This window comes from Theropithecus gelada, chromosome 1 (assembly GCF_003255815.1).
Source record: "Theropithecus gelada isolate Dixy chromosome 1, Tgel_1.0, whole genome shotgun sequence".
In the NCBI taxonomy this organism is placed as follows: Eukaryota; Metazoa; Chordata; class Mammalia; order Primates; family Cercopithecidae; genus Theropithecus; species Theropithecus gelada.
The window spans coordinates 141,118,079-141,130,240 of record NC_037668.1 but is presented as its reverse complement, the minus strand read 5'-3'; the positions used below and the strand labels follow the sequence as shown (position 1 = coordinate 141,130,240).

Sequence of the window (12,162 nt, the reverse complement as noted above, 5' to 3'; positions counted from 1 at the left end):
ATGATAAACCTGCTTTATCATGTGATGAAATTAACTTATTTGTGATTAGTCTTCCATGTTTTGCTGGCTTTTTCACTTATTCTGTGTTACACTAAGCTTTTAGGTCTTGCTCTGTCACCCAGACTGGAGTGTGATGGCCCTGTCATAGCTCATTGTAACCTTGTACTCATGGGCTTGAGGGATCCTCCTGCCTCAGCCTTCCAGGTAGTTAGAACTACAGGCACGTGCCACCATGGCTGGCTAGTTTTTTTATTTTTAACATTTTTGTAGAGATGGGGTGTCACTGTGTTGCCCAGGCTGATCTCCAACTGCTGACCTCACGCAATTCTCCCATGTTGGCCTCCTAATGTGCTGGGATTATAGGCGTGAGCCACTACATCTGTAATTTTTTTAAAAAAGAATTCCTTTTAAAAAACATTGAGAAATATAACACAATTAAGATAAATGGATAAAATATGTTAGTAAAGTTTTACAAATTATTATAAAGCAAACACTCAGGTAAAAAATAGTCTATTGCTAGCATTCCAGTAGACCTGCGTACCCCTCCCCAATTATACTCTTTCCCTCTTTCTAAAGGTAACCACTATCCTGGCCTTCATGGTTATCATGTCTTTGCATCTTTCCAATAGTTTTACCACCTAAGTGTGAATCCCTAAATATGATATTTTAGTTTCAACTATTTTTGAACTTTATATATTTATAACTTTATATAATCATAGAGTATGTGTCACTCAACATTGTATTTGTAAAATTTATCTATATCATTGGGTGTAGTTTTGATGCATTACTTTTCACTATGGCATGCCATGGAATGAATATGACCACAGATTTACTGTTGGACATTTGCTTCATATTAATAATAGTGAGTAATGCTGCTATGAACATTCTTGGGCATGGCTTTTCATGTGTATATCCTATATTATGTAAAACCACTTCTAGGCATTTCCATACCTAGGAGTGGAATTTCCAGGTCACAGGATGAGCAATATTCAGTAGTAGATTTTGCAAACAGTTTTCCAAAGTGGTGGAATCATTTTACACACTCTTCAATAGTGCATAGGAACTTCTATTGCTCCTCATTCTTTTCAGCACTTTGTGTTATCTTTTAATCAGGACTCTCCAACCCCTGGTACCAGTCTGTGGCCTGTTAGGAACCAGGTCCCACAGGAGGAGGTGAGCAGAGGGTGAGCAAGCGCAGCTTCATCTGCATTTAGAGCTGCTCCACATTGCTTGCATTACCACCTGAGCTCCGCCTCTTTTCAGATCAGTGGTGGCATTAGATTCTCATAGGAGCACGAACCGTATTGTGAACTGTGCATGTGAGAGATCTAGGTTATGTGCTCCTTATGAAAATCTAATGCCTGATGATCTGTCACTGTCTCCCATCACCCCTAGATGGGACCATCTAGTTGTAGGAAAAGAAGCTCAGGGCTCCCACAGATTCTACATTATGGTGAGTTCAATAATTATTTCATCATATATTACAATGTGATAATAATAGAAATAAAGTGCACAATAAGTGTAATGCACTTGAATCATCCTGAAACCATTCCCCTGAGTCTGTGGGAAAATTGCCTTCCATGAAACCTGTCCCTGGTGCCAAAAAGTTTGGAGACCGCTGTTTTAGATTTTAACCATTCAGGTGTGTGTTGAATGTATCTCATTGTGATTTCAATTTGCATTTCCCTTGTGATTAATGATATTCAGCACCTGTGTATGTTTGCTGGCCATTTGCATGGTCTCTTGTGGAACACCAGTTTGAGTTTCTTACCCTTTGTTCTACTGGGTTCTCTGTTATTTTGTTTTTGATTAACTTTTAGCAGTTTTTTTTTTTTTTTTTTTTTGAGACGGAGTCTCGCTCTGTCGCCCAGACTGGAGTACAGTGGCCAGATCTCAGCTCACTGCAAGCTCCGCCTCCCGGGTTCACGCTATTCTCCTGCCTCAGCCTCCCGAGTAGCTGGGACTACAGGCGCCAGCCACCTCGCCCGGCTAGTTTTTTGTATTTTTTTAGTAGAGACGGGGTTTCACCGTGTTAGCCAGGATGGTCTCGATCTCCTGACCTCGTGATCCGCCCGTCTCGGCCTCCCAAAGTGCTAGGATTACAGGCTTGAGCCACCGCGCCCGGCCCTTTTAGCAGTTTTTAATAGAGTCTGGTTATGAGCCTCTTAGTTACATGTATTAAAATGACACTCTCCCATTCTTGTTTGTTTTTTCACTCTTCTGCTTATCAAAACAGAAGCTCTTAATATTGGTAAATAAAAATTCTTAACTTTAATGCATTCTAGTGCATCTGTCTTTTCCTTTATGGTTTACAGGCTTCTTTTCTCAGTCATGAATTTTTCTATATATAATTTTCTGAAAGCTTTATCATTTCATACTTAGATCTACAATCCACCTGGAGCTGATTTTTGTGAATGGCGTGAGAGGGAGTCAAGTTTCAGTTTTTGCCTCTGTCTGTCCATTTCACTTAGTACTTGAGAAGCTATCTTTTCCTCATTACTCTGATCTTTATGCACACTTTCCCTGAGCTGCTGCTGTCCCTCACTGACGTATTGAAGGTACCAAAGCTGGGCCAATTCTGCTCGATGTGGTCTCTTCTAATGGGAATCTGTGATTCAATACTACCTATCAGTCAAACGAGACTTTCTTAGAACTGCAGCATGGCCTGAGGCTCTTCCTACCAGTCTTCTTTCCCTCCTGTCACGGGTGTCAGACGGGTGTGGTCCAAAGGTTCCCTCTGCCTATGCATCCTCTCTCCCTCTCTATCCTGCCCAAGTATCTCCCCCAAGAAGTATCTTGCATGTGTTGTTCATGTTGACATCTGCTTATTGGAGGACCTGAGCTCACATAGAGTAAGTAGACCCTAGAATAAGAGAGTCATGCTTCAGTGTCAAAGGCACAAAGGGCTGAGCTAAGTTCAGGGCAAAAGAGAATGGATATGGAGAATGGATTGAAGGACTTTCTCGAAGAAGAGTGCATGGAAACTTGTGCCTTACAATGTAGAGGGCAAGGGAGGGGATGGAGTTGAAGACAACTCCAACATTGAGACTCAATCACCGTGTCACTGAAAAGGAACTCATTTGAGGGAACTATAATGACACTATTTCTATGCTAATTAAGGGATTTTTGTGGGAATAATGTAATAACAGTGTTGTTACTTTTGCATTGGGCTTCAACAATTTACTAGATGAATTTATACATCATCTCATTTATAATTTAAAAGGCCTTTGGAATACAAGAGAAAATGGAAGTACTTAGGGAGGTCCTATTTGACTCTCCCTTCTTGGGGTCTTCACTGCTGACCCTTCCACTCCAGACTCTTCTTCACTTCTGTTTCCAAGGGATGAAATCACTAAATCACTCAGGTTAGGCCATTTCCAGTCAAGATAAAAGGTTGGGGTGGTGTTAGCATGTGGTGAGATGATGTGTGGTGGAAGAGATCTTAGGCCACATGAAAGCTGAAAAATGGGGGTTTAAGGGAGAAGGGTCTGGGGTATACATTGATTTGGCTGGGGACAGATTATTTTATAATATTTAGGGATGGTGACTGATACAGTTTGGATATTTGTCCCTCCAAATCTCATGCTGAAATTTGATCCCCAGTGTTGGAAGATGGGGCCTAATGGGAGGTGTTTGGATCAGGCAGGCAGATCCCTCATGAATGGCTTGGTGGCCCTCTCCATCATAATGAGTGAGTGCTCACTCTACTAGTTCACATGAGAGTGGTTGTTTAAAAGAGCATGACACCCCTCCCCTCGCTCTCTCTCTTGCCCCCTCCCTTACCATAAGACACACTGCTTTTCTTCCTCTTCTACTGCAACTGGAAGCTTCCTGAGGTCCTCACCAGGAGCAGATGCTGGTGCCATGCTTCTTGTACAGACTGCAGAACCATGAGCCAAATAAACCTCTCCTTTTAATAAATTACCCAGTCTCAGGTATTCCTTTATGGCAACACAAAATGAACTAAGACAGTCACCCCACAGGGGGGTGGCGTGTTGATTTTTGGGGGGTCGTGGATAAATTATATCACTGTCAAGAGAAGGGGAGAGAAGGACAATAGAAAGTAGAGCAATGTAGAGAAGGAATGATCATTATGGGTGGGTTGGCAGAAGAAGGACAATACTACATTGAAATATTTTAGATGGGGTGTGTGTGTGTGTGTGTGTGTGTGTGTGTATTCTAGCCTCAGGGAGAGTATGAAGAGGGGATTTGGTGGTTGGAAGAGAAGAGTGAAAGAGATGTTGGAATCAGAAAGATTCTGAAGAACTTTAGAGTACTTAAGATAGGCAGCCATTAGTGTAGGCTCTGTCAGCTAGCCAGTATTAAGTATCTCCCATGGCTGCTGTTCACTACTGATGGAACAGATGTTGTGTCTTAGGGAAGGGAGCTAGACTTTGAATCTCCTTCCATTCTAGGATCGGACAGACAGGTATTTATTTAAAAGAACCAGATGGTTCAAAGGAGTTTCTAATTTTATACTGTCGGGCATCAGGTTTCAAACTAAATTTGGGCTCTGCCTTCCAGCTTTCCTGTTGGCCCTGAATTGAGAATAGCCTCCTGTTTTACCAGCCATCTGGTCCCTCCAGATCTCTGCTGCTGAGTGACAACTCCAAATGTCTCCCCACAGAGAGGACAGAATCTTAAAATCCATAGGGTGAATCTACATTTTTCTAATAGGTGAGATCCTGGAGAGGAATAGGTCTCCACATTGAAAGGACCCATGTGATGTGAGTCACACTTGTGTTTGATTTGATAAGTGGCTTCTTGAGCAGTCACATATTGAGGTGTGCTCTCTACTGGATAGTCCATGCCTGTCCTTCTAGATCTTTGATTTTGTAGAATTTCCTTTTCTAAATAAGCAGGCTCTTGTGCTAATAATTTATCACCTAGTATCAATAACTGTTTATAAATGCCTGCTGTGTGCTAGGCACTGGTGGCACAGGGTGGTAGAAGAAAGTGTCACTACCAGTTTGAAATATATCTCTGGTTTTCTAAAATGACAAAACATAGAGAATGATTTAGCTCTAAGGAAAATAATCTGTTATTATTTTCAGTAGGACCGTCTCTGGACAGAAGAGGCTAAGGCCATCCCCAGGGCTTGATTTGTCTCCAGTGCAAGACAAATCGCACTATGAAGTCTCTTTGCTTCCTATTCTCAACCCCTCCCACTGGCAGCCCAGCATTTTTATCAGGTCAAAGTGAATCACAAGGGTTAACTTGAAGAGGATGAGAAGTCACACAATGCATCCATGTGACCAGAAGGGCTGATGATACTTGGATGGAGGCGTTACCACTTGGTTTGGTGAAGTCTGGGGTTTACAGGCTTTGGATGCATGTGTGAGCCTCAGGCCCTTCCTTCTAAGCAGCAGATGGCAGAGCCACCTCAATGCACTCTGCCAGCTGCCTGGTCCATGTGCCTGGGTGGGATTGTCCTGCTCTGCCTTCCACAAGGATGGCTTTGTCTGCCAGAAGGAATAATCACAGCGGAAACAAATTAACGATACCTGGATAGATACAGCTCAATTGGCTCCTGACAGGCCTCTGGCTAGGAGAGCCTGAGCAGCTACAGTGGGAAGGTGGATGGTTTAGGACCAGACAGATGGTGGGCAGCTGTCATCCACAGCATCCCAGTCCCCTTCAGTCTCACATCACAAATGACCCTAAGGCTATGTGTGAACAGATTTGAAAATAAATAAGGTTCCATTGATTCCATTTATCAGAGGTTTTCTCAAGAACAGGCACGCAATAAAACTGGTTACCATTCCCCCAAATAGATTTTGCAATGCTTGAGGTCTCCTCTTAATATATAATGGAGGAGTTGCTAGGAGTAGCAGATCTGAGTGTGTGTATGTCTCTGTCTAATAGGTTTTTCTCACAAAAAGTCTTATAGTTATGGTTTAAGTTCTCATTGCCCAACTGTATACTCTGAGTCACTGTCCTGTCACAGCCATATTTCCGGCTGGCATTGTATCTGCAACAAAGAGTGTGACTGCAAGAACACAAGGCACTGTGGAAAAGATAGATGAGATGTGTGAGTCAGGAGTTCTGCTCTCCAGGTCTGAGGCTGTTCATTGCCTGGGTTTGTCCAGTGGGCCTGAAGCCATGGAGAGCATAATATTTAGGGATGGTGAACCCAGCACTACCCTGCTTGCATTCTTTGCTCCAGGCCTTCTGACCTAGTTATCCTTCTCCTATACCCCATGCTTGCTCCCTGAGCCCTGACACCTGCTGTTCTCCAGATTGGGGCTTTCTCCTCTTGCTTCATACTCCCCTCCCTCAGCCCACTATGCACTATGTCAGGACAACTGGTCTTACTCCACAGTGGAGTCTGAGATTCGCTGTTCCTTTCTGAGGAGGCTTTTCTGAGCCCTCAAGCCCGGTGCTGTGTGGTCCCGTGGCAGCCACTGCTTCTCCTGTATACCACGAATTGCCAACTTGCTTCTGACTTTCCCCTACTGAGCTACATTCTCCATGAGGTAGGGAATTATGTGTTTATTTTTCCCAGCACAGAGCCTGGTGCACAGTGGGTGCTCAGTGGTTGAGCAGATGAATGGACCATCTCGGTGAACGTTTGCTTCCCTCACACTGAGAAGGTCTGGCCAGCTCGTTTCTCTTTTTCCTCTCACTTGTTTGTTGCTGACTTTTCTGGAGCACCAGTGAAAACACAGTCCTTGCCTGTCCTTCTGTTTTTTTTTTTTTCTCCCCATAGCTTTAATTAACTTAGAAATTCAGTGGACACTTAGACAAACAATAGAATTTGATTGTCTCTATAGCATACCTGGATGCCACTTCTCTGAAGTCTGTTTGAATGAAGTGATAAAACCTTGTATGTTTTGTTTGTTTTCCAGCTGCCTCCTGGTTATAAAGCAAAGCAAAACTGGAGAGAAGACCAATGCCAGCGCCTTTATTACTAAAATGTCAGCATTACTTGCAATTCTCTTTGGTTTGGGGCTCTTTTGTGTCACAGATGTTTTCTTTCTTTTTTTTTTCAGGATTTAGCATGAGTTTAATTTCTTTTATTTCTTCTTCTTTTTTTTTTTTTTAACTATACTTTAAGTTCTGGGGTACATGTGCAGAACATGCAGTTTTGTTACATATGTATACACGTGCCATGATGGTTTGCTGCACCCATCAACCCATCACCTACATTAGGTATTTCTCCTAATGCTATCGGTCCCCTATTCCCCATCCCCCTACAGGCCCCGGTGTGTGATGTTCCCCTCCCTGTGGCTATGTGTTCTTCTTCCTCCACTCCCACTCATGCGTGAGAACATGCGGTGTTTAATTTTCTGTTCCTGTGATAGTTTGCTGAGAATGATGGTTTCCAGCTTCATCCATGTCCATGCAAAGGACACGAACTCATCCTTTTTTATGGCTGCATAGTATCCCATGCTGTATATGAGCCATATTTTCTTTATCTAGTCTATCATTGATGGACATTTGGGTTGATTCCAAGTCTTTGCTATTGTGAATAGCGTCGCAGGAAACATACATGTGCATGTGTCTTTATAGTAGAATGATTTATAATCCTTTGGGTATATACCCAGTAATGGGATTGCTGGGTCAAATGGTATTTCTAGTTCTAGATCCTTGAGGAATTGCCACACTGTCTTCCACAATGGTTGAACTAATCTAGACTCCCACCAACAGGAGTGTAAAAGTGTTCCTATTTCTCAACATCCTCTCCAGCATCTGTTGTTTCCTGACTTTTTAATGATTGCCATTCTAACTGGCATGAGATGGTATCTCATCGTGGTTTTGATTTGCATTTCTCTAATGACCAGTGATGATGAGCATTTTTTCATATGTTTGTTGGCTGCATAAATGTCTTCTTTTGAGAAGTGTCTGTTCATATCCTTTGCCTACTTTTTGATGGGGTTGTTTGTTTTTTTCTTGTAAATTTGTTTAAGTTCTTTGTAGATTCTGGATATTAGCCCTTTGTCAGATGGATAGATTGCAAAAATTTTCTCCCATTCCGTAGGTTGCCTGTTCACTCTGCTGATAGTTTCTTTTACTGTGCAGAAGCTCTTTAGTTTAATTAGATCCCATTTGTCAATTTTGGCTTTAGTTGCCATTGCTTTCAGTGTTTTAGACATGAAGTCTTTGCCCATGCCTGTGTCCTGAGATTTATAGCATTTGGACCAGAAGATACCCCAAGAACAGGCAGTGAGCAGATCACTATCTTTACGCCTACTCTGCCTTTTGTATTAGGTGAGTGCAAAAGCAATTGCATTTTTTGCCATTAAAATTACTTTTGCACCAAGCTAAATATAACGTGTGATGATGCAGAGCACTCAAACGGGAGAGTGTGTGACTGTTCTGGCATCCACTGTGCCTCTATTTTTATTTCTTCCAGTTTAGGGGTGTGGCTTCTCTCATCATAGTTTCACAAAAGGATTATTTTCTAGTCAAAAAAAGAACCACACAGGTAAGAATCAAGGTGGGGGGAAAGGATGAAACAGCTGTAGATGTTTATTTTTAGTTCAGTTGGCTTAAATGACCCCAGTGGGATGTTGCAGGATTGAGAACCAGGAGTAGGGGAGCCTTGTTAGTCTTTGACTTTGAACAGACCTGGAATCTGATCCTGTGGCATTCTTCCATCTAAGAGCAATTATTGAAGTCGAAAGAAAACCATTTAGTTTTACTCAAATTCATTTTAAAATATTTATAATGAGGCCAGGCGCGGTGGCTCATGCCTGTAATTCCAGTACTTTGGGAGGCCAAGGTGGGCGGATCATGAGGTCAGGAGATCATGACCATCCTGGCCAACACAGTAAAACCCCTTTTCTAATAAAAATACAAAAATTAGCTGGGTGTGGTGGCACGCGCCTGTAATCTCAGCTACTCTGGAGGCTAAGGGAGGAGAATTGCTTGAACCAGGGAGTCGGAGGTTGCAGTGAGCCGAGATCACGCCAGTGCACTCCAGCCTGACAACAGAGCAAGACTCCATCTCAAACAAACAAACAGAATTTATAATGAAACGAGACTTAGAAGAAGAATGGGCACCTAATAGATGTCAGCTGCTGAGCTGTGTGTTTCACTTAGTCATCATCTCATTTGATTGTTTTGATTAGATATTGAGAATATTCATATAATATATATATATGATGTGTAAGGAATTACAATATTGGCCAGGCATGGTGGTTCATGTCCATAATCCCAGAGCTTCTGAAGGCCAAGGCAGGAGGATTGCTTGAGGCCAGGAGTTCAAGACCAGCCTGAGCAATATAGTGAGACCTCATCTCTACAAAAAATAAATAAATTAGTTAGGTGTGGTGCATGCCTGCAGTCCCAGCTACTCAGGAGGCTGAGCTGGGAGGATTGCTTGAGCCCAGGGGTTGGGGCTGCAGTGAACCTTGATCACGTCATTGCATTCCAGCCTGGGTGACAGAGCAAGACCCTGTCTCTAAAATATAAAAAGAATTACAAAAGAGTGAACACCTGTGTCCAGCATTACCTTTGGGTGCCCTGTAGAATCTGTCTTCTTCCCTTCTCAGATGTAGTTATTCTCCTGAATTTTGTGTTTATTGTTCACTTTTTTTTTTTTTTTGGACTGAATTTCACTCTTGTTGCCCAGCCTGGAGTGCAATGGCGCGATCTCAGCTCACAGCAACCTCTGCCTCCCAGGTTCAAGCGATTCTCCTGCCTCAGCCTCCTGAGTAGCTGGGATTACAGGCATGCGCCACCACACTCGGCTTTGTATTTTTAATAGAGATGGAGTTTCTCCATGTTGGTCAGGCTGGTCTCGAACTCCCAACTTCAGGTGATCTGCCCATCTTGGCCTCCCAAAGTGCTGGGATTACAGGTGTGAGCCAGTGCTCCTGGCCTTGTTCACTTTTTTTCTAAAATACTTTTTTACTTTTTGCTATATTCCAAAACGACATGTTGTTTAGTTTTGAATGTTGTTGGACTTTAAACAAATGGAATCATACTGTATGAATTTTCTGCAACTTGTGTGTTTCACTCAGACATTTGATCTTGAGTTTCATCTGTGCAGTTGTGTGTCACTGTAACTAATTCCTATTATAGGAATTATATGGTGCTAGAGCATATAAATACACCACCGCGTGGTTTATTCATTCAGATGTGGTTGAATGTTTGCATTGTTTCCATTTTTAAAACACGATCTAGACAAGACTTTTTCAATCATTCTTGTATGAGGCCCTTTGTACACATGTACAGGAGCTCTAGGGTATAATCCTGCATGCGGACCTGCTGGGTTACAGGGCACATGAATCTTCATTCTTGCTGTCTCACATGTCCGTGTGAAGAGACCACCAAACAGGCTTTGTGTGAGCAACATGGCTGTTATTTCTCCTGGGTGTGGGCGGGCTGAGTCTGAAAAGAGAGTCAGCAAAGGGTGGTGGATTATCATTAGTTCTTATAGGTTTTGGGATAGGCGGCTGAGTTAGGAACAATGTTTTGCGGGCAGCAGGTGGATCTCACAAAGTACATTCTCAAGGGTGGGGAGAATTACAAAGAACCTTCTAAAGGGTGGGGAGATTAGAAAGTACATTGATCAGTCAGGGTGGGGCAGAAACAAATCACAATGGTGGAATGTCATCAGTTAAGGCTATTTTCACTTCTTTTGTGGATCTTCAGTTGCTTCAGGCGATCTGGATGTATATGTGCAGGTCACAGGGGATATGATGGCTTAGCTTGGGCTCAGAGGCCTAACATTGCTGTCTTCTTATATTAATAAGGAAAACAAAATATTGGTAAAGTGTTGGGGCGGTGAAAATTTTGGGGGATGATATGGAGAGATAATGGGTGATGTTTCTCAGGGCTGCTTCAAGCAGGATTAGGGGCGGCGTGGGAACCTACAGTGGGAGAGATTCAACTGAAGAAAGATTTTGGGGTAAGGGGTGATATTGTGGGGTTGTTAGAAGGAGTATTGTCATATAGAATTATTGGTGATGGCCTGGATGCGGTTTTGTATGAATTGAGAAACTAAACGAAAGACATAAGGTCCAAATAAAAGAAGGAGAAAAAAATAGGTTTTAAAGAACTAAGAATTGGGAGTACCCAGGACATCCAATTAGAGAGTGTCCAAGGGGGTTCGATGTTATTGTTTGCTTGGTTGGCGAGTTTTTGGGCTCTATCCTCGAGTTTTTTTATGTTGTCATATATCAGGCCAGATTGATTTAGGTAAAAACAACACTCTTCATTTAAAAATATACAAAGTCCTCCTTTTTCAGCAGTGAGTAAATCGAGGCCTCAGCAATTTTGGAGGAAAGAGAAATGCAAAGCCAACAATTGTGTTAAAGAAGGATTAGAAATGGCTAGGAGAGAGTGAGATTGATAGTGTGGTAGAGATAGCTGGGGAGAGGTAGAGGGTGGCATAGGAATGGGAACCAGAGTAACAGTGAGTATAAAAGTAAAGAATAGGACTTCATCAGGGTGAAAGTATTGGAGTGTACTTTGTCACTGAAGATCTTCTATCCACTTAAAGAGAGACTTAAGGGTGACAGTTTGAGGTAAAACAAGGTGCCACTGAATACCAAGAGCCTGAGAAACTGCTTGGGTGATTTGACTAGTAAAGGCTGGTCTGTTATCGGACTGTACAGAGGTGGGAAGGCCAAACCAAGGAATTATGTCTGACAGAAGGGAAGAAATGACTGCAGTGGCCTTCTCAGACCCTGTGGGAAAGGCCTCTACCCATCCAGTGAAAGTGTCCACCTAGAGGCCGGGCGCGGTGGCTCAAGCCTGTAATCCCAGCACTTTGGGAGGCCGAGATGGGCGGATCACGAGGTCAGGAGATCGAGACCATCCTGGCGAACACCGTGAAACCCCATCTCTACTAAAAAATACAAAAAACTAGCCGGGCGAGGTGGCGGGCGCCTGTAGTCCCAGCTACTCGGGAGGCTGAGGCAGGAGAATGGCGTGAACCCGGGAGGCGGAGCTTGCAGTGAGCTGAGATCCGGCCACTGCACTCCAGCCCGGGCTACAGAGCGAGACTCCGTCTCAAAAAAAAAAAAAAAAAAAAAAAAAAGAAAGTGTCCACCTAGAACAAGAGGTATTTTAGTTTCCTGACTCGAGGCATATGAGTAAAGTCAATTTGCCGGTCCTGGGGGGGCGCAAATCCCTGAGCTTGATGTGTAGGGAAGGGAGGGGGCCTGAACAATCCCTGAGGAGTAGTAGAATAGCAGATGGAACAACTAA

General features: G+C 43.1%; 1 protein-coding gene across 5 annotated transcripts in view; it reads left to right on the top strand.

The window, feature by feature from the left end:
* CNIH3 (cornichon family AMPA receptor auxiliary protein 3) overlaps positions 1–12,162 on the top strand; it is a 337,129-nt gene that overhangs the window by 129,847 nt on the left and 195,120 nt on the right. Inside the window, exon 2 of one of the 5 annotated variants that reach the window (XR_003118971.1) lies at positions 6,849–6,917. The exons of the other annotated variants lie outside the window; for them this stretch is intronic. The gene's annotated coding sequence lies outside the window, so the exon portion shown is untranslated. The remainder of the gene's footprint in view (positions 1–6,848; positions 6,918–12,162) is intronic. 5 annotated transcript variants of the gene reach the window in all.